This window comes from Ambystoma mexicanum, chromosome 10 (assembly GCF_040938575.1).
Source record: "Ambystoma mexicanum isolate Mex_15411 chromosome 10, UKY_AmexF1_1, whole genome shotgun sequence".
NCBI classification, from domain to species: Eukaryota; Metazoa; Chordata; class Amphibia; order Caudata; family Ambystomatidae; genus Ambystoma; species Ambystoma mexicanum.
The window spans coordinates 1,686,201,216-1,686,223,573 of record NC_090932.1 but is presented as its reverse complement, the minus strand read 5'-3'; positions in this window follow the sequence as shown (position 1 = coordinate 1,686,223,573).

Sequence of the window (22,358 nt, the reverse complement as noted above, 5' to 3'; positions counted from 1 at the left end):
AAAGAGTGCCCATGATTAGCTGCTTTTGGGAGGGAAGGGCAGGAACTGGGTGGGAATGGCAATAGGGATTAGCATGGCCATGGCAAGTCAATGGGTGGGCAAAGAACCGAACACCTTCAACCTTTGTGCCCAATCTCCTATGCCACTACACCCTATCTGTACTCTAATGCAATAGTTTTGGCTTATAGATGCTTCTGCCACCTAATAGCCAGAACTAAAACATGTTTTGTTTGTGTGTATGCAAGTTTTGTATGCATATATGTGTGCATTCATGCGAAGGAGTGTGTAAGGTTGTATATGTTTATATGGAGGGTATGTCTGGAAGTGCACGCATATGAATGAATGAAGTGGGAATGGTGTACATAGGTTCTAGTGTGGTGTAAACGACAGTGCAGTGTAAAGGTTTTGGGTGTTCGTGCTAATGGCAGATAAACTGTGTGGGTGCAGGACTGGTGGGTGAATGTGTATGAATGTGTAAATACGTGTGTGTGTGTGCGTGCGTGCGTGCGTGCGTGCATGTGTGTGTGTGCGTGTGTGTGTGTGTGTGTGTGTGTGGAGAGGCACTGGAGCAGGAACATTTTTTGACCGGACAATGACATATTTTACTACGGTTCTTTAGGCAAAGCAAAGGCAACTTGAGTGTTATTATGTGAAGGAGGGACTGGAGTGGGTGGAGAGTATAACAATGGGGCTGGCTGGAAATGTACTCATATTAAGAGCAAAAGAACATGTTAAGTGTATTTACAAGGGGCATGGCATTTTTCCGAACTGTGGCATGGTATTTTATTTGCTGGTGTTAATGTTAAAGACAAATGACAACATAACTGGGGGAGCATGACATTTCTACTGGGATTAGGGGGAAATACAACATGATGAGTGTTCTTATATGGGGAGGAATTTGTATAATGATATGATATTTATACAGCGCTTTCGTGAAAGCAGAGAACATACGCACATGCAATTATCACTGAACCGAAGTTGGTACTCATTTATCAACCTCGCCAGGATGAAAGGCTGAGTTGACCTTGCCAGGATTTGAACCTGTGACCTACAGAACACACTCAGGTTGCAACAGCGAGCTCTCAACCTTCTGAGCTATTTCACCCGGTGGCCCGCCAGCCAGGGCATGTTTTCTTACAGTGGCATGCATTATTATTGTTTTACAGGCATTAAGGCAAAGCCAACAGGAGTATGTTCTCACGGGGGTTACTGGCATACAATGGGCAGAGCCAGCAGGAGTATGTTCTCACAGGGGCATAATGGCATATATGGGCAGAGCCAGCAGGAGTATGTTCTCATGGGGGTTAATGGCATATATGGGCAGAGCCAACAGGAGTATGTTCTCACGGGGGTTACTGGCATATATGGGCAGAGCCAGCAGGAGTATGTTCTCAGGGGGGGCATACTGGCATATATGGGCAGAGCCAGCAGGAGTATGTTCTCACAGGGGCATACTGGCATATATGGGCAGAGCCAGCAGGAGTATATTCTCACAGGGGCATACTGGCATATATGGGCAGAGCCAGCAGGTGTATGTTCTCACAGGGCTGACTGGCATATATGGGCAGAGCCAGCAGGTCTATGTTCTCACAGGGGCATACTGGCATATATGTGCAGAGCCAGCAGGAATATGTTCTCACAGGGGCATACTGGCATATATGGGCAGAGCCAGCAAGAGTATGTTCTTACAGGAGCATACTGACATATATGGGCATAGCCAGCAGGCATATGTTCTCACGGGGCATACTGGCATATATGGGCAGAGCCAGCAGGTGTATGTTCTCACGGGGCATACTGGCATATATGGGCAGAGCCAGCAGGAGTATGTTCTCACGGGGCATACTGGCATATATGGGCAGAGCCAGCAGGAGCATGTTCTTACGTGGGGATACTGGCATATATGAGCAGAGCCAGCAGGAGCATGTTCTTACGTGGGGATACTGGCATATATGGGCAGAGCCAGCAGGAGCATGTTCTTACGTGGGGATACTGGCATATATGGGCAGAGCCAGCGGGAGCATGTTCTTACATGGGGATACTGGCATATATGGGCAGAGCCAGCAGGAGCATGTTCTCACAGGGGCATACTGGCATATATGGGCAGAGCCAGCAGGTGTATGTTCTCACGGGGCATACTGGCAGATATGGGCAGAGCCAGCAGGAGCATGTTCTTAAGTGGGGATACTGGCATATATGAGCAGAGCCAGCAGGAGCATGTTGTTACGTGGGGATACTGGCATATATGGGCATAGCCAGCAGGAGCATGTTCTTACGTGGGGATACTGGCATATATGGGCAGGGCCAGCAGGAGCATATTCTTACATGGGGATACTGGCATATATGGGCAGAGCCAGCAGGAGCAGGTTCTTACGTGGGGATACTGGCATATATGGGCAGAGCCAGCAGGAGCATGTTCTCACGGGGCATACTGGCATATATGGGCAGAGCCAGCAGGTGTATGTTCTCACGGGGCATACTGGCAGATATGGGCAGAGCCAGCAGGAGCATGTTCTTAAGTGGGGATACTGGCATATATGAGCAGAGCCAGCAGGAGCATGTTGTTACGTGGGGATACTGGCATATATGGGCATAGCCAGCAGGAGCATGTTCTTACGTGGGGATACTGGCATATATGGGCAGGGCCAGCAGGAGCATATTCTTACACGGGGATACTGGCATATATGGGCAGAGCCAGCAGGAGCAGGTTCTTACGTGGGGATACTGGCATATATGGGCAGAGCCAGCAGGAGCATGTTCGCACGGGGCATACTGGCATATATGGGCAGAGCCAGCAGGAGCATGTTCTCATGCGGTATACTGGCATATATGGGCAGAGCCAGCAGGAGCATGTTCTCACGGGGCATACTGGCATATATGGGCAGAGCCAGCAGGAGCATGTTCTCATGGGGGCATACTGGCATATATGGGCAGAGCCAGCAGGAGTATGTTCTCACGGGGGTTACTGGCATATATGGGCAGAGCCAGCAGGAGCATGTTCTTATGTGGGGATACTGGCATATATGGGCAGAGACAGCAGGAGTATGTTCTTACGTGGGGATACTGGCATATATGGGCAGAGTCAGCAGGAGTATGTTCTTACGTGTGGATACTGGCATATATGGGCAGAGCAGGCATGAACAGGTTTTGTTATAGAATCATTATTGCCATTAAGGGGAAAACAAACATGAGTATGTTCTTCTGTGGGAATACTGTCATATATGGGCAGAGCCAGCAGGAGTATGTTCTTCTGTGGGAATTCTGGCATACATAGGTGCAGCAGAATGGACATGTGTGGGCACAATCAATATGAAATGTTTTTACACTGGCAGAGTACTGGAATATATCAGGCAAAGCCATTGTAAACATACCTTGGAAAATTATCCTGTCCATTGTTCGTGACTTGGCATCCAATGGACTTTTTTCATGCATTACCCTACAAAAGTGAATGAAAACTGTGTGGGTTATTACCTATTTATTATAGAAAATGCACTGTAAAATGCACCTTGCTAACCCATTATATCTAATGAATTCTCAGGGGGAGATCCGCCTGAACTCCTTTGCTAGGTTTGTGCTCCCTCTCTATGCTCGGTCACTCCTGCACATTCGGCCTAGTGCAGAGGACAACCCCTACCACATTAGTTGCACGCCCCACTTGTTACACACTCCTGGCTACGCCTCTGGTGATTTGGGATGAAAGGTGCATCTGTTAGGGCAAAGAAAGGCGTAATATCTACTCAGCCTTCTGGGTCAGGGGGTATGGGGACGGGTGGTCAATGGCACAATAGGTTTAATGGCCCCTCTCACTGCCAGCTTTCAAAATGGCCATCCAGCTCCCCCAAAATGTTGAGGCTGGCTCCGCCACTGTTCCTATGTCATTTGGAACCAGGTCCTCGAGACTGTTCTGGCAGCAGGGTCAGCCTTGGTCGGCATTAGGGGGCTACTGTAGACACGCAGATCTCTAATCCTAATGACACCGCTGCGTGAGCCTCTGTTGACCCGAGACGCCTCCGAGCCGCAGCGATGCTGGCAGCAGAAAGGGTGAGGTGCACAGGAGTTCTGTTCGGGTGGCCAACATTTGCACAGCAAAGGCCTCGTGCAGTTGCCTCTGCGAGATCTTGTCTGGCTGTGTCAGTGAATAGGCCTCTGCTAACGGGTGTCAGAGATGGAGGAGGTCCCAGGAAGTGGAATGAGGACCAGCTAAGAGGCAGCTTCCTCCTTCCGGGTCAGGTAGGATCAGAGCCTTTTTGCTACATGTGAAGCTGTTCCCTGGGAGCAAGGGTGTAGGTTCTGTAAATGGGGAAATGCGTTTTATATCCTCGGAAAGGCCAGAATACACTCCCGCCATCCTGTGCCAGCGTCTTAGAGTAGCGCAAGACAGACTTAGCTTCCACCATCTTCCAAGTAGATATGGATTATTGTACCCCCACATTAGCTGCTCGTCAGGAAATGGGCACATATCGCGGAGCCTCCTATTAGCCGGCCTGGCTGAAGGAGCCTCCAGATTCTAAAATGGTCCTAGAGTTCTTCTTGGCTCAGTGATCTCCCCAGTGCCAATATCCTTTAAATTATGTTTGCCCTACGGTCCAGGTGCATCACATTGGATTTTTCCGTGTACCCTGTTACAACATACAACATATAACGCATGTAAACCTCGATAATGGTTTCCTAGCAGCCTTAACTGCAATGTCCACATGCATACATCTTGGAAAATGCAGATGAGCCAGGCTAGGCCTATCGGGGGCTAACCCCTAACGATAATGTTGCTAGAGAATCATTTGTACATGTTTAAGAGAAGAAAAGCCAGGACACATCCTTGGTCTCCCCGAAGCGGCGAGGGAAATTGCAGGGACGACATTTTGGGGTCGAAGGTGTCCCTTGCTACCCTTGTGTTCTCCCTTGCTACCGCAATAAAATATATATATATTTATTTTTTTAAATGGAAGTTAATGGGCTGTGGATAGCGCCAGGTGGATATCTGTTTCTGGAGTGGCTGACATTCTTGTTCAGGCCTCTATGAAAAATAAAAAAAAACAGGGGGTTCCACAAGTGTAATACTTTGAGCAGTGACCCTAAATAAGAAAGAATAGGAATAACAAACAGTTTGCCATTCTGGAATGCTATACAATAGACTCATTAAAGGTTTATTTCAGACACACTTCAGGGGGTGAGTCACTGGCTGGGCTGGCTCATCTGTTCTTAAACACCTCAAATTTACAATGTAGACAAAAACATCCAAAAAGCATTTAGAGTAAAATAAGCACTGCGGAAGTACCATGAAAGTACTGTTTGCTGTTCTTCTTCCTGTCCGCGGACTCTATTAACCTTTGTTGATTTGGCTGCTGCCGTGCTTGAGCAGGAGTCGTTTCGCTCACGGGAGGACTGTATTCACTGCGACACTGATTTGGAGCAACAGCTTTAAGAAAAGTAAGCTAAGACTGTTTGCCCAATCATACCCATAAAGACGCTGAAAGACTCTTAAAGACTCTTATAGACTGTAAGTCACTTCTGCAGTCATAGCCTTACCATTTATTGTTGTCCTCTCTTTGTTTCTAGGCTCTTGGCTTAGTAAATCCCGCCCCCTCATTTCCGAGGCCGAGCGGTACAAATAGACCCACTCCTGCGCATTCGTGCGCGCACTGCGGAAGTACCACGAAAGTACTGTATGCTGTTCGTGGTGCGCGGCGCAGCGTTCGAGCGGTATTTATGAACATTTGTGTTTAAATTTAAAAGGGGCTCTTCTTTTTCCAAAGTAAGCCTCTTTTCCATTCTGATAACTGAATTTCCAACTGGGTCTTATCTGTTCAGGAACTTTATTTTTACACGGTGGTAAATCTCTTGTTAGTGTATTTGACTCTTACTGATAAACAATGCGGCACATATACGCCTTAAGAACTGGAATGCCTTTGCTCCCAAATCTCTGGCGGACTGCACGTACGAGAGATGACGCTGAGAAATCTGAAATAAATTCAGGTCTCATAACAGATGAAAATGCTGTGTTAACATGTTCAAAGCCTAAAATGACACCTGCTCGACGAAAGCGGGGCAGAAATAAAGACTCTGCCGTTAATTCGACTGATTTTCGCACCTTTTGCTCTCCTGCAGCTTCTACCACTACTGGCAATGAAAATCGGCTGCCTGTACTTCTCGTTGATACCATGGGCAACATGCCAGTCAAAAACAGCACAGCAGGTGCAACAAGCGCAGTAGTTTCAACCCCACTGCAAGATGCAGAAGACGTAATAGAAATTACAGCTTGTGATAGATCACTATCAGATAGTACAGTACTTCGAGGTGAATCCAGGCCACATACTAGTGTTGCGATGGGAAACTATTCCTCTTCCCCATCTGTATAACAAAATGCTGCTCCAATAACCATTGACCTAGTTGACTCTCAGAGTGAAACTTCAAACCATGTTTTGGCAGAGAAATTATCATTCTCACCCAACATTTCTGAAATTACACACAGGAATCAAGGGGTGTCATCATCCTCTTTTTTAAATCCAACACCACGTAGGCAATCAGAATCTCATCCCCAGCTAGCGCAGGATGGCTTGTCGAAAGTGGTAGTCATGTCCTTCGAGGCCATGCACACTACTATGAACACTCTGATCAAACTATTTGACACACTAAATGATAAAATAAATGTGCAAACCGATTTACTAAACTCGGTTATAAAATGGCAATCGAATTATAATGCTACTCCTTTGCTTCATGATACTGCAACTACCTCCCAGTCTAAAAAAACAAAACTCATAACGGTGGTTGATTGTGCCATGTCACCTGGAATTGCTGTGGGTGGTCAACTATGTTCTGGGTCTAATTTGTGTGCACCAGTGCTCCCATGTTTTCCTGACATCATTGTTGGACAATTCGCTAACTTCTCTTCCAAAATTCCATCCAACTCTGCTACGATGGAAAAACAGGAAAAAGCCACTCCTGTAAACACGACCGATAATGAGGTTTACACAATCTTTTCGAAAAAAGATCATGTAACAACGTAAAAAGGTTCTAAAAAATTGCCAAATATTGTGGCAAAGAAAACAAAGAACATCAAAGGTACCAAACAATCGATGTCTGCTGCTTCTAAGCAGTTCATAAATCAACTCAAAGTACCAAACTCAAATTCATAATTAGCATCTTCAGCCATTGCAAAAAAAATACCTATTACTTGCGCAAGCCCGCAAGCAACTTGTGAATGCTAATTCTCTCTCCAACAAAAAAGTGACTTTTCATGAACCTCTGGATGATCTAATAAATGTAGTGAATTCTCGTGCAGATACGCATAAACAACTACCTTCCAAAACAACCACCAAATTGCTCAGCTCAGAATTGAACACAAATCTATCTCGCGATGAAAAAGAATACTTAACTTTATGGCGCGAGGAAATTAGAAAAGTAGTTGATGCCTATATGACTCAATGTTCAGCTGAGAAAGACCTCAAGGTTCCTGAATCCATTAGCAAGCCCGTTCTGCATCCAACATCGTGTATGTGTCTTGATAATGCTGGAGAAGTAAACAGGTGTGATTCTAGGCATCAACAAGCGTTTTCTAATAACACAAACAAACATACAATCTTGGCTATTCAAAATGATAATCACGGGGCTGAAATCGCTCATATGCTAAAATCTCTGTTACTCAACAAACCAGAACTGAAACATGTAAACCATCTTCGATACTATTAAAGACAAATGTCTCAGTATCCCAAGAGAAAACACAAAATAAGCCCAATCATCATAATTTGGGATCATTACTCTTGAGCTGGAGCCCCAAGCCACATAACCGTCAGAGAATTTTGGAAATATTCTCTGACATTGACTCTTTGAATGACATCACTAGCTCAGACATAGAACAAGTTGAATTCATTGCTATGCATCAACGAAGCACAGGGAGACTATGGATCCAGTCAAGAGTGATCAAGAATCTTTTCAGGCAAGCAAAGGAGGTGTTATTCTCAATGGGTTTTCTTGTCATGTGTGAATCACAAAACGAAGTTGAGTCAAACTCACTCATGAAAGAAGGCCCCAAAAAAAAATGTTACCTGGTGCCTTAGTGACGGTAACCAAGAATCTGCAATGGATATAAATCAACAATGCCAATGCCAGTGTAATGCAACCAAAAGTTAACTAGAGCACAGAGATGACAAAGTTGCAATATCCTTTGTCTCCTGGAACACATGTGGTTTCAGTCACTTACTTGGCAATAAGCACAATGGATTATCAGAATTTGGTATTGTAATATTACAGGAGACGTGGATTACTAACTTAATTTTATGGGATAATCATGACACACATGCAACTCTGGCCTTAAAAGGCCCTAGAGTCCGGCCGATGAGTGGCCTTCTCACCGCCACGAAAATTAGTGCTAATATTACCATTATCCATAAATACTCTCAAAATCATTACTCCCAACTGACTATTATTTCTGTTAACTCCATCCTCTATGCTCTGGTTAATCTTTACTGGAATCCTTCAAGCACTGATGAAATTGAGTTTGTTACCAATGTTTCCACGTTGTTGGATTATATTACATCTGTTTCCAAAATGTCCCATACTATCATAGCTGGTGATTTAAACCTCCATTGTTTAACTAAGATAATGACCACAGAACACAAAAGGAGAACCCTATGGATCCACTTAATCAAATCTAGAGGCTGTATCATGATGGATGGGTCAGGCCTCGAGGATTCCCCACCTCATAATACTTGGTCTCAAAGAGGATCCAGTGGAATCATTGATTATGTATATGTAAGTAGCTCGCTTTTTCAGTACTCATCTAAATTTAAAATTGAAAAAACAAAAAACGAGTGACCACAACCTGCTTTGTCTCCAATGGCTTGCTCCACAATGACAATTACCATCTGTAAATACAAAATGGGGTCATTCTGTTATTGCTAATAATAGCGTTAACAGATTACGATGGAACGCACATCCCATCATACAATTTGGTATAACGCTTGAAGCAACATTTAATAGATCTACACCGCACCCAGTATCCAGTTCTCTGTACCAAGATATTTTACACAAAATGAGACAACCCATGAATAGGGTAAATCAACAAAAGCCCAGAAACCATGTATTTGATCTTAAAATAAAAGAACGGAAAGCACTATTTCGGAAGGCTAAGCGGCAGGTGGCACTTCTTCCATTATGTATTCATTATCAAAAACTAAAGACTTTAAAACTAACTGTAGGAATTGGATTCGACATTATAAAGAACAAATGTCACAAGCAGACGGAGAACAAATGCTTGATTACATAAAAGACAAGAACACAGCATGCATATTGAAAGTCTTAAATGAGCTAACTTCTACCCAACAGCACTGTAAACAAATTCAACAAGTAACAGAAGCTACATGGGTAGAATACTTTCAGAAAATCCTAGCCCCGCCCATGCTGAAGGGTGATGTTCACATCAAATCCAAAAATTGTCCTTTTTTTCTTAGCATTGATAGAACAGACATATTGTACTTCATTCAAACTATTAGTGCATCAAGAGCCCCTGGGCCTGATGGGCTGTCGATTCATATATTCAAACAAAATCCCGAATTATGGTCTAACATCCTATTCTCTATATTTCAACAAATCAATCATTCTCAGACAATTCCCTGTTCATGGAAACATTCCATCATTGTTCCACTTTACAAAAAGGGCAATCGAGAGAAACCAGAGAGCTACAGGCCTATCGCGCTATTTGATGCGCCGGGCAAAATCTACTCCCGGATTGTTTTGAAAGAACTGAATATGTGGCTCAATTCAGCTAATATGCGTGACCCTTTTCAAACAGGGTTTGTGTCTGGCCTTGGTACCATTCCAAATATGATAGTTCTGAATATGTTAAAAGCCAAATACACTGGTAGAAATCAAAACTCATATATGGCTTTTGTTGATTTTCGTAGTGCATTCGAATCCGTTGATCGCAATCTGCTTTTTGCAAAACTAACTAGGTATGGTTGTCCCTACTCACTTCAAAGAATAATTGAAGATCTTCACTCTAATACAACTGTCCAGATTAGACTTACACTAGATGGGCAGTTATCTAGGAGTGTTAGCTCAGAAAAAGGTGTTAAACAAGGCTGCATTTTAGCCTCAACAATCTTTAACCTTTTCCTATTAGATCTGGGAATCGAGTTTGATAACACAGAAAGTGATGCACCAAAATTGGGAACACAAAAGATTAAATGGATTCTTTACGCCGATGATCTTGTACTTTTATCACAGACCCCTAAAGGCCTTCAAAATTTGCTCAAATGTTTGGAGAACTATAGTACAGCAAATAATGTAATAATTAATACAAAAAAAACACAGGTGGTCATATGTCGAAAGAACAAAAGCAAGAAAAACATCAAACGGTGTAAATGGCCACTTGATAAGCAAAACCTTGACGTGGTTGACAACTTGTCGCGCCCCTGCGGAGACCATGGTCACTGTGACATAGATGGTCTCTTAGACGGATTGCGGCGATCTTTACTCCCACGATGGCCGCCGCTACGGATGGTGTGGGTCTAGACGTACACCAAGGCCGCGCGGTGGAAGGACCGCCCCCCTGCTCCGGAGCCGGTTCATCTGTTCCTGCGGACAACGCGCGGATGCGTTGCTACTATTCCACAACAGCGCTTCGTGAGTTGGATACTAGGATCTATTGCATATTAGTTTGTTTGTCATTCCTTCTGTGTAATTCTACCCTTTCATTCATCCGTTTCAGACTTGACTCCTTCTCCCAACTCTTGCACGACAGCGGAGACTCGAGTGTACTCTCTCAGCCACACTCGTTACGAGCTGAACCTCACTGATCGGGTCGCTAGTGAGAATTTCTCCCTGGCGTGCGGTACGTGAGAATCGATAGCCAGTCCCTAGTATATCGGGGGTTAGAAGAAGAACCAGAATTGACACCTGATATTATTTCACCTATTCAGAATCAGGGATATGCGGGGTCCGATCCGCAGCATTGAGATTTGAGAATCATTCTTTTCCTGGGACGTCCTCGAGGTTACTCCTATCCGCGTCTCATCGGAAGACCTACAATATAGCCCGATAAGTCGTCTCCCCTTTCCAATCAGGTACTCCTCGTCTTCTCTACCCATATTCTGCCTTCTACCTACCCTTCTTAAACTTACCACTTTCCTCTGTCTTTATCCAGACGGCTCCCCTCCAGCGGATAGTCCGGGTACCAAAGACCTCTCCAGACAGACGACATCTATCCAGTGGCCGTCGACACAGGGTTTTCTTCCCCAGAGGGTTTCCCTGGGGTCCTTCCCCTCCTAATCCTTGTATTTAAGGCGGAGGAAGGGTCTCAGGGAGGCACTCATTCTCTATCCCTGTCGGAACCATTTCTGAAGAAAGAAGCATAGGAGGGAGAATGACTGGTGTTTCTTTAAGGTAACCTTTCGGTGTATTCAAATTCCTCGTAATTTATCTAATTATTACAGTTAGCAACGCCCAAAAAATATTAGAAGAAAGACTATACTGGGGCTTCCCAGGTGCTGAACGGTTGCCTTAAAGAACTCGATAGTTCTAGGAGATATCATGGACGCAGCCCAACAGCAGCAATTGGTTTCTGCAGTCCAGTCTTTGACTGCGGAAGTCCAGGCATTAAAGCAGGAAAATGCCTTCTTGAGACAACAGGTTGGAAGGGTACCTGTTGTTCAAAATTACCTCCAGGTCCCATTCCAGGGGGTTTATATGATGGGAATCCCCACAAACTTAAAGCGTTTATCGAAGCATGTACTGTCCAGTTTTCATTCAAAACGCCCTTCTTTCAGAATGATCGTGACAAGGTGGGACATATGATAGCTAACTTGACTGCACTGGCATTGGCACGGGCTACGCCACTGGTCGTGACAAACAATGCTCTGCTAGACTCCTATCCCGCTTTTCTGAACAGTCTTAGGTCCATGTTTAGTAGACAAGAGATCACAGTTTCTTCCCAAGAGCAATTATTAGACCTCAAACAGGGATCACAGGATCTACTGTCTTATATCACCTCTTTTAAACAGCTTGCTGCTGGAACCTCTTGGGCTGATGATGCTCTGATAACACTATTTCGGAGGGGTTTGAATGAGGAACTTAAAGACGAGGTGTCTAGAGTGTCCCGACCTCCCAACCTAGCGGAAATGATTACATTAGTGATGCAGATGGATTACCGTCTACAGGAAAGGCTCAGAGAATGATGGCAAAATCGTTCTATGAGACCATTGACTACGCATCCTCCTAGTCCTATGAAGACCCCAATAGATGAACCTATGCAGATAGGAATCACAAGAGGTAGACTCACCTTGGAAGAACGTAATCGACGGAGAACTAAAGGCTTGTGCATGTATTGTGGGTCCAAAGACCACCCAGTACAGGATTGCCCAATTACCCCTACCAAACGACAGGGAAACGCTTCCTCCCAACCGCATGGGGAACCGCGGCTAGGGAGCCAATAACAGGTTCCTCAACCATGTCTTTAACTTCTCAAGTCACAGACACACCCGATCTTCCCATGATTGTCGTACAGGTTTCAATGGAATGGGGCACCTCCGAGCCAATTTTGGTTCCCGCATTGATTGGGGCTGCAGGAAATTTTGTAGACAACCATTGGAAGAACAACAAGAATATACCATGCTCCCTTAAGACCATTGCTGTCCCAGTAGAATCTGTGGACGGAAGTCCACTGATTTCCGGTCCTATCAGGGAACAGACAAGACCTATTCAAATGAAGATTGCATCTCATCAAGAGACTATCGTATTCGATGTCATTCGCACAGCACATTATCCCTTGATATTGGGGTTACCATGGCTTAGAGCCCGTAATCCATACATCAATTGGAAGGCCGGCACAATTTTTCTAGGATCGGAACATTGCCTTACTCATTGCCTTGCTGGTGGAGCGTTGGGATTCCGTTCCACACACTCCGTCCAAGAAAGGAATTGCACTACTTCAGTATTACATAACATCCTGGAGATTCCTCCTGACTACCAAGAATTTCAAGTAGTATTTTCCGATTCAGAATTCGCTGAATTACCTCCCCATCGTAGAGATGATTGCGCCCTAGAACTTGATCCTGATGTTCCAATCCCTTTTGGGCGCATGTTTATACTATCAGTGCGCGAACAGGAAGTCCTAAAGGAGTATCTCCAGAAGAATTTACATAACGGCCTCATTCAGGAATCCATTTCTGCAGCCAGCACCTCACTGTTCTTTATACCTAAAAAGGATTTGACAGAACTCAGACCATGTGTAGACTATCGGGGTTTGAACAAGATCACCACTCCGGATCGCTACCCGATGCCCTTAATCCCAGATATTCTTGAGGCAGTAAAGGGTGCCAAGATATTTACCAAGCTAGACCTAAGCGGAGCTTACCATCTTATCCGAATCCGCATGGGGGATGAATGGAACACCGCCTTTCGTACTCCCTTGGGCCACTACGAATACAAAGTGATGCCATTCGGACTTTCCAATGCCCCAGCTGTTTTCCAACGTTTTATGGATCACATATTCTCGGATATTCTTCTACATACCGTCATTGTCTATTTAGACGACATACTGGTCTTCTCAGTTTCCATGTCTGATCATATCCGACATGTAAAGGAAGTCTTGCAGAGACTAGAGGAGAATCATCTTTTTTGCAAGTTAGACAAGTGTGAATTCCACAAGGATAGAGTGGTCTATTTGGGTTATATACTATCCGCCGAGGGAGTTGCCATGGATCCCAGGAAGATCTCTGCTATAACGGAATGGCCAGTTCTACTGTGTGTTAAAGATCTGCAGAGATTCTTGCGATTCGCCAACTTTTATAGGTGCTTCATTCCCCACTATTCGGAGAAGATCCTCCCTATGACGGCTCTCCTTAAGAAGAATGCAAAGTTCTTTTGGTCATACAGGGCTCAAATAGCCTTTGAGAGTCTCAAGGAAAATTTCACCAAGGAACCTATACTCCTCACCCCTGACCAAAACAAGAAGTTCATTGTAGAATCGGACGCCTCGCACCATGCGGTAGGTGCCGTTCTACTTCAAGAAAATGAACAAGGAGACGAGTGTCCTGTGGCCTATCTATCTAAGACACTCTCACCTTCGGAGATCAATTACTCGGTCCTCAAAAAGGAATTATTAGCTATTAAGAGAGCCTTTGAGGAGTGGCGACATCTGCTACTAGGGGCCAAACATGCCATCGATGTACGGACCGATCACAGCAATCTCCGAGCATTACAATACTCTCATACACGAAATCGTCACCAAGCTCGTTGGGCCCATTTTTTTTCACCCTATGATATCTTTTCCTTCATACCAGGAAGAGTCAACCTGAAGGCAGATGCATTATCCAGAAAGGATTACAACTCTACCACTCCTTTCCGTTCCGAACCCTTGTTTCCCAAAGCCAGATTTTTGCAGGAAATCACCACCTTTCTTCAACTGGTGGCTATTGATACCTCTCGATTTATACAGACCAATCCTCGATTTGCTGCTCTCTGGATGCTTAACTCATCTCAAGGATGCTTCTATAGAAACAAACAGTTATTTATTCCCTCCGAAGAATTAAGAAGAGTGGTACATCAACTCTGTCATGATTCTCAGATGGCAGGGCATCGCGGTATGGCTAATACCAAGGAATTGATTCAACGTCATTTCTGGTGGCCAAAGATGGGCCAAGATATCAGAGACTATGTTTCGGCATGTGCCATATGTTTACAAACTAAGACCCCTCGGTCGGCCCCAGTGGGTCCCCTATCGGTGATGCCGATTCCTGATTGACCCTGGCAGATAATTTCGACAGATTTCATAGTCGAACTCCCTATCTCAGACGGTTGTACAGTAATCATGGTTACAATCGACTACTTTACGAAGATGGAACACTTTATTCCTCTACCATGCATTCCCACTGCAGCTCAGATGGCGAAAATTTTCCTTTCACGGATCTTCAAGCTCCATGGGCTCCCATAAACTATCATCTCCGATCGGGGTTCCCAATATACTTCACGTTATTGGCAACAGATATGTAAGAGCCTTAATATCTCCCGAGCATTGAGTTCTGGCTTCCATCCTCAAACTAACGGCCAGACGGAACGACTGAACCAGACATTGGAGGGATATTTGCGCTGCTACATCTCAGCTTCACTTCACAGGACAACTGGGTTTCTCTATTACCATTGGCGGAGTTTGCCTACAACAACTCCCATCATTCCGCTCTTGGTTCCAGTCCTTTTTTTTGCTCATATGGATTTCACCCTTCCTGTTTTCCTACTGGCCTTCCCTCTTCATCACGATTTCCAGATGTGGATAACCTACTTCAAGTTATCCAGACAGGTCATTTTGCGACCAAATCTTCGCTACTTGAGGCTTAGGATAGAGTCAAACGGTTTGCAGACAAACACCGTTCTCCAGCGCCCTCCCTGAAGACGGGTGATTTGGTATGGCTGGCCTCTCATTTCTTACCACGGCATCTGGTCCCGTCCAAGCTGTCTCCTAAATATTTCGGACCCTTTCCCATACTACGGAAGTTGGGTTCCTCTGCTTTCAAACTCAGGCTTCCCCCTTCGTGGTCCCGGATTCATCCCATGTTTCATGTGTCCCAACTTGTCACGTCTCCCAGTGTGCCCATTACTAGGCAACCCACTAGGCAATCCAATAGGCAACCCACTAGGCAATCCATGATCCGCCCACATTTACCTGGCACATTTCTCACTGCACATCGGGGCACAAGGAAACGACCTTCTGTTCAACACCGGAGAAGGATGACTGGTTTTCCAGGTGTTTTCCGACCTTCATTGTCCTGGCAACTCCCGTGGAAATTCTCGTACACCTTACAGCACCGCTGAGGAATACGGCGATTCACGCGTCAAGTGAGATGAACTGCTGTCAATCACGTTTATCCTTTGCCATCACGTGATTTTCCACGCTGCCGCGTTTTTGCATCATGTGACTACAACTAACATTCAAAAGCACCGGAAACCATGTTGGCAGCGCTTCTCAGTTGCTTCTTGTAAGGACTGTTTGGCGTTATTGTTTTCATCAAGGATTCATTGGCTCTACGACCACGGACTGTTTTTTGGATACTCTACATCTTCCTGGCTTCATCTGTTACCTTTGCCCTGGAACTTTTCTTGCTTGGTTCTAAAGGTATTCGACCCTGCACCTTCTTCACGGATTGCTCAGACGAACTATCCCCTGCTTGGATCTTGTGCTTTGAACTGGTTTCGACCCCATTACGTGTTTTTGAATTCCTCTTTTGGACTCTTGTTGTCAACCTGCCCAGGTGTGGAATTGCCAGCCTAGCCTCTCTGAAACCCGACCCACTGTCTCTGCTGATTGCCCCTATTGCATTACAGCCAGGCCCACAGTTCACCTAGGTAAGCCTTGCTTCAATCAATTCTTTATTATTCTGTCCATATTGCATTAGTGTGATAACCGTCTATTGCCTTACAGAGGTCAAAGGGGTTCTTCCGGCGTTTCCTGGTTCCAGTTGACGGCTCACTACACCTGTGGCCTCAAAGATTGCACATACAGTATTTGGTCATTCTGTCTGTGTGGTACTTGGGGACGGAGGTATTCAATAATCGGCACGACCATCAAGATCAGAACAGACTGAGAAGCCATTTTTGGTCGTCCTGATTATGGATCCCTCCGCTGGGGACCCCGTGACCGCTTTAATGAAGGCAGTTGGGGCCCTTAGGACCGATATGGTCACCGCAACAACGGCAATCCACCACCGTCTCGATACCTTGCAAAGCACACGGCATCCTCTACCGGCTGATGCCAAGATTGAAAATGCTCCTCAAGCCCAGTCTCCACCCGCTCCGCCCACAACTCCCACTCCTGTACTACTTTCTACTTCCTTTCCCCTTGCTGCCCCAGAACGATTCCAAGGTGATCCAAGGAAATATCGCACATTCTTGAACCAGTGTAAACTACATTTTTTATGTCGACCCCAAGCTTTTTCAGATTCCGTCACCAAGGCAGCCTTCCTTCTTTCCCATTTATCTGGCGTGGCAGCTACCTGGGCGAACCCGTTACTGGAAAATAACCATCCAGCATTATATGATTTTGATCTTCTAGTAACTGAAATGGCTACGGTATTTGATACCAGGTATAAAGCACAATCCCGAGACTTGGAACTACTAGAGCTCTCACAAGGTAGACAAACAGTTATTGAATATATAACACATTTTAACCAACTTGCTGCAGAGACCTCATGGCCGGAGGAAAAGAAAGCTATCGTGTACTACAAAGGACTATGTAATACTATGAAAGACGCCCTCTCAGTGATCCCGGACCTTCCCTCTGTTTTTTCCGAGTTGATAGACCTAACCCTGCAAGTTGATGCACGTCGATCTGAGCGTGAGGCAGAGGTTGGTTTTTCAAGTCAAACATCCTCGACTTTGTCGGCCCCTGAACCCATGCAAGTCGGTGGGATTAGGAGTCCCATTACTCAGGCTGAACGGGAACACAGAAGAACGGATAATTCTTGTTTTTACTGTGGCATCAACGGACATTATGTAAAAGAATGTCCACGACGCCCAAGAAATAAGAATCAGGGTTTTCAGAAGGCTCGCCCCTAAGAGCGGGGGTACGGGCGAGCACCTCCATGTCCCCCACTGAACCCGTTTTCGGTCCCATCAGACCTATCGTGCTACAAGCTTCATTGAAACCTACTAGGGAGCTTACACATCAGGTACATATAGTGATCGATTCTGGGGCCACTGGCTGCTTCATCGATATAGCATTGGCCCACAAACTCAATTTACCCTTGATTAAGAAGGAACACCCAGAACCTGTGCAGGTAGTTGATGGTACCTCCCTTGCTTCGGTCATATCATGCATCAAACGGCTCCTATGGAACTGATAATCCAATACACCCATAAGGAAACTATGTCATTCGATCTTATCACCACCCCGCAATTCGGTGTCATTCTCGGCATTCCCTGGTTGAGACAACACAACCCACTAATCAATTGGGGTACAGGTCAAGTCACCTTTGAATCTGACATTTGTCAAAACTTCTGCCTGATAGAATCTCAGATGGTCTCCTCCCCTGCCAGTATTCTTGGGGCAATGGTCTCTTCCCGTCTAGAGGAGACAATGCAAAGTGTACCCTCAACACATACTGTAGGGGCTGTATTGACTGGTATCCCCACGGTTTATCATGAATTCTTGACTGTGTTTGACAAGGCCACGGCATAAGGGTTACCACCACACAGACTCTATGATTGTCCCATTGATTTAGTCCCTGATGCAATGATTCCAAGGGGCAGGATATATTCTCTATCTCAGTCAGAGGAACAGGCCCTAAAGGAGTACATCCAACAAGCCTTACGATTAGGCCACATACGACCTTCCTGTTCTCCGGCTGCTAGTCCCATCCTTTTCGTACCGAAAAAAGAAGGGGACTTATGTCCTTGTGTGGACTACAGAAAACTGAACGCTATTACCATAAAGAACAGGTACCCCATTCCATTGATCTCCCCACTACTAGATAAACTGACACGCGCAACCATCTTTACTAAACTGGATCGCTGAGGTGCTTACAACCTTGTCCGTATGCGTCAGGGAGACGAGTGGAAAACAGCATTCTGCTCCAAACAGGGCTTGTTTGAATACACTGTGATGCCTTTCAGTTTATGTAACGCCCCAGCTACGTTTCAACGATTTGTCAACGAGGTGTTCAGTGATATTCTTGACATATATACGTAGTGGCTTACTTGGACGACATTCTGGTGTTTTCCTCATCCTTGGAGGAATATATCGTCCATGTTAAAGAAGTATTAACACGCCTCAAAAATCATGCCTTATTCGCTAAACCCGAGAAATGTGAATTCCACACTAAGGAGGTGGATTTTTTAGGTTTTCACATAACTCCTGGTGGCCTACCCATGAACAACTCGAAAGTCCGCGCTATCATAGACTGGCCTGCCCCGACCAACCTGAAACAGTTACAATCTTTTCTTGGTTTTGCCAATTTTTATCGGCGCTTTATCGCTGGGTTTTCCTTCATTGTATCACCCCTAACCGCCTTAACCAGCCCACTTGCTCCGTTGTGTTGGACACCGGAGCATCAAAAGGCCTTTGAGGCCCTGAAGTCCAGGTTCACTTCCGCCCCGGTGCTTCAACACCCGGATCCGGAGCTTCCATTTGTCCTGGAGACCGACGCTTCCTCGTTTGTATTAGGTGCAGTACTCTCTCAATCTTGTTCAGCCACGGGGCAGCTGCATCCCATAGCCTATCACTTGAGGAAGTTTACGTCCTCCGAATATCACTACACGGTTACTGAAAAAGAATTGTTGGCCATTAAAGACGCTTTGCAAACATGGCGTCATCACCTTATAGGGGCAAAACATCAGACCATAGTATACACCGATCACAAAAACCTCCAAGACCTGGCTTCCCTTAAATGTCTAAATAGCAGACAGGTACGCTGGCATCTCTTCTTCGCTGCATATGATTTTGTAGTGAAACATAGGCCGGGGACTACCCACGGCAAGGCGGATGCGCTTTCTCGTTCTCCTGGGGGGGAATCCCTGTCTTTGTATCCTGAAACACTATTAGGGAAGGGTCATGTAGTCTGTTTATGCACACCATCCCTACCCATGCTATCCACCATTAGGCAATGGGTTTTACAACATCCAAATGAGTTGACAGATTGGGACTTGGCATTTCAGGAAGGGTTACCATTTATTCACGGGAAACTCTTTCTCCCCACAAGTGATGTACGCAATCAGGCGCTGGCTTGGTCCCACGATGCCGCCATCAATGGTCACCCTGGACAGTTACGTACCCTGGAACTACTAAAGCGCTGGTGCTGGTGGCCATCGATGCGGCGCGATGTGGAGGCTTATGTGAACTCCTGCTCCATATGTGCTCAGTGCAAAACACGCCGTGGTCGACCACTAGGTCTGCTCCAACCTTTGCCTTTACCCCCCAGACCGTGGCACACTGTTTCTATGGATCTAGTCACAGATCTACCTCGCAGACAGGGCTATGACACAATCTGGGTAGTCGTTGACTCATACACCAAAATGGCCCGTTTTATTCCTTGTACAGGGATACTCTCTGCCCCTACATTGGCCCAATTATTCTTCAAATCAGTGTTTTGTCTTTTTGGTTTGCCACAGGTCCTGGTTTCGGATCGTGGCTCACAGTTCACCTCACGTTTCTGGCAAGCCCTCACTAAGCTCTTTGGTATTGACGCCTGCTACTCCTCCGCTTACCTCCCGGAGAGCGATGGACAGACGGAGAGGGTGAACCAGACCTTAGAACAATGCTTACGCTGCCTGACTCTTCAGTTCCAAGATACCTGGTTGAATCTTCTCCACCTCGCTGAGTTCGCATACAATAACTCTCAGCATTCCTCCACGGGCTTTTCTCCTTTCTATGCTTTATACGGCCAACATCCCCGAACCCTTCCTTTCCCTGATTTCGACTCCTCTACTGCCCCTGCAGCTACGGCCTGCGGCCACGATCTGGTTTCGGTTCATAACCAGACCCTTCTCCATTTACGTGAGGCCCAAGTGTCTATGAAGGCAAATGCAGACCGGAAACGGGCGGCAGCCCCTGATTACCGTGTGGGTGACCCTGTCTGGTTGTCGACCTGCCACCTGCACATCCTTGGTTGCCGGAAGTTGCTGCCTCGATTTGTTGGCCCGTACAAGATTCTCAAGGTCCTAAACCCTGTGGCCCTATGTCTTTTGATTCCATCAATATGGCCTATACACCCAGTATTCCATGTCTCCCTGCTCAAGCCTTGCCTTCCTCCCACACGTATCATTTCTCCTCCTGCCCCTGTTTCGGTCTCCTCTCCAGATGTCTTTGAGGTCAGTGCCATTTTGGGCTCTTGTCTTAGACAGGGTCGACTGCAATACCTTGTGGATTGGTTGGGTTACGGTCCTGAGGAGCGCTCTTGGGTTTTTTCCCGGGATGTTAACGCCCCTAGACTGGTAGCTCGTTTCCATCGGGATCATCCTTCCTGCCCACGGGGTCGTGGGCCTTTGGGGGAGGGCTCTGTCACGTCTCCCAGTGTGCCCATTACTAGGCAACCCACTAGGCAATCCAATAGGCAACCCACTAGGCAATCCATGATCCGCCCACATTTACCTGGCACATTTCTCACTGCACATCGGGGCACAAGGAAACAACCTTCTGTTCAACACCGGAAAAAGATGACTGGTTTTCCAGGTGTTTTCCGACCTTCATTGTCCTGGCAACTCCCTGGAAATTCTCGTATACCTTACAGCACTTCCGAGGAACACGGCGATTCACGCGTCAAGTGAGATGAACTGCTGTCAATCACGTTTATCCTTTGCCATCACGTGATTTTCCACGCTGCCGCGTTTTTGCGTCATGTGACTACAACTAACATTCAAAAGAGCCGGAAACCATGTTGGCAGCGCTTCTCAGCTGCTTCTTGTAAGGACTGTTTGGCGTTTTCATCAAGGATTCATTGGCTCTACGACCACGGACTGTTTTTTGGATACTCTACTTCTTCCTGGCTTCATCTGTTGCCTTTGCCCTGTAACTTTTCTTGCTTGGTTCTAAAGGTATTCGACCCTGCACCTTCTTCACGGATTGCTCAAACGAACTATCCCCTGCTTGGATCTTGTGCTTTGAACTGGTTTCGACCCCATTACATGTTTTTGAACTCCTCTTTTGGACTCTTGTTGTCAACCTGCCCAGGCGTGGAATTGCCAGCCTAGCCTCTCTGAAACCCGACCCGCTGTCTCTGCTGATTGCCCCTATTGCATTACAACAAGGCCCACAGTTCACCTAGGTAAGCCTTGCTTCAATCAATTCCTTATTATTCTGTCCATATTGCATTAGTGTGATAACCGTCTATTGCCTAACAGCGGTCAAAGGGGTTCTTCCGGCGTTTCCTGGTTCCAGTTGACGGCTCACTACACCTGTGGCCTCAAAAATTGCACATACAGTATTTGGTCATTCTGTCTGTGTGGTACTTGGGGACGGAGGTATTCAATAATCGGCACAACCATCAAGATCAGAACACAACTGAAGAAGGATGTGTACGATCGGTTTTCAAGATTAAGGAATACTCATCCTCCTCCGGTATCTACCCCGTCAGGTCCTGAATATGAAGTGGCGGATATTTGTGACTCTCGTATCTTTCGAGGTCGCCTTCAGTTTTTGATTGACTGGCAAGGTTATTCTCCTGCTGATCGTTCCTGGGAACCTGCCTCTGCCGTGCATGCACCGGCTCTTATTCGCCGGTTCTTCCGTAACCATCTGGGGAAGCCGGGGGCCCCTGCCCTTCGGAGGGGGCATACTGTCACGCCCCTGTGGAGACCATAGTCACTGTGGCATAGATGGTCTCTTAGACGGATTGTGGCCATCTTTACTCCCAAGATGGCCGCCGCTACGGATGGTGTGGGTC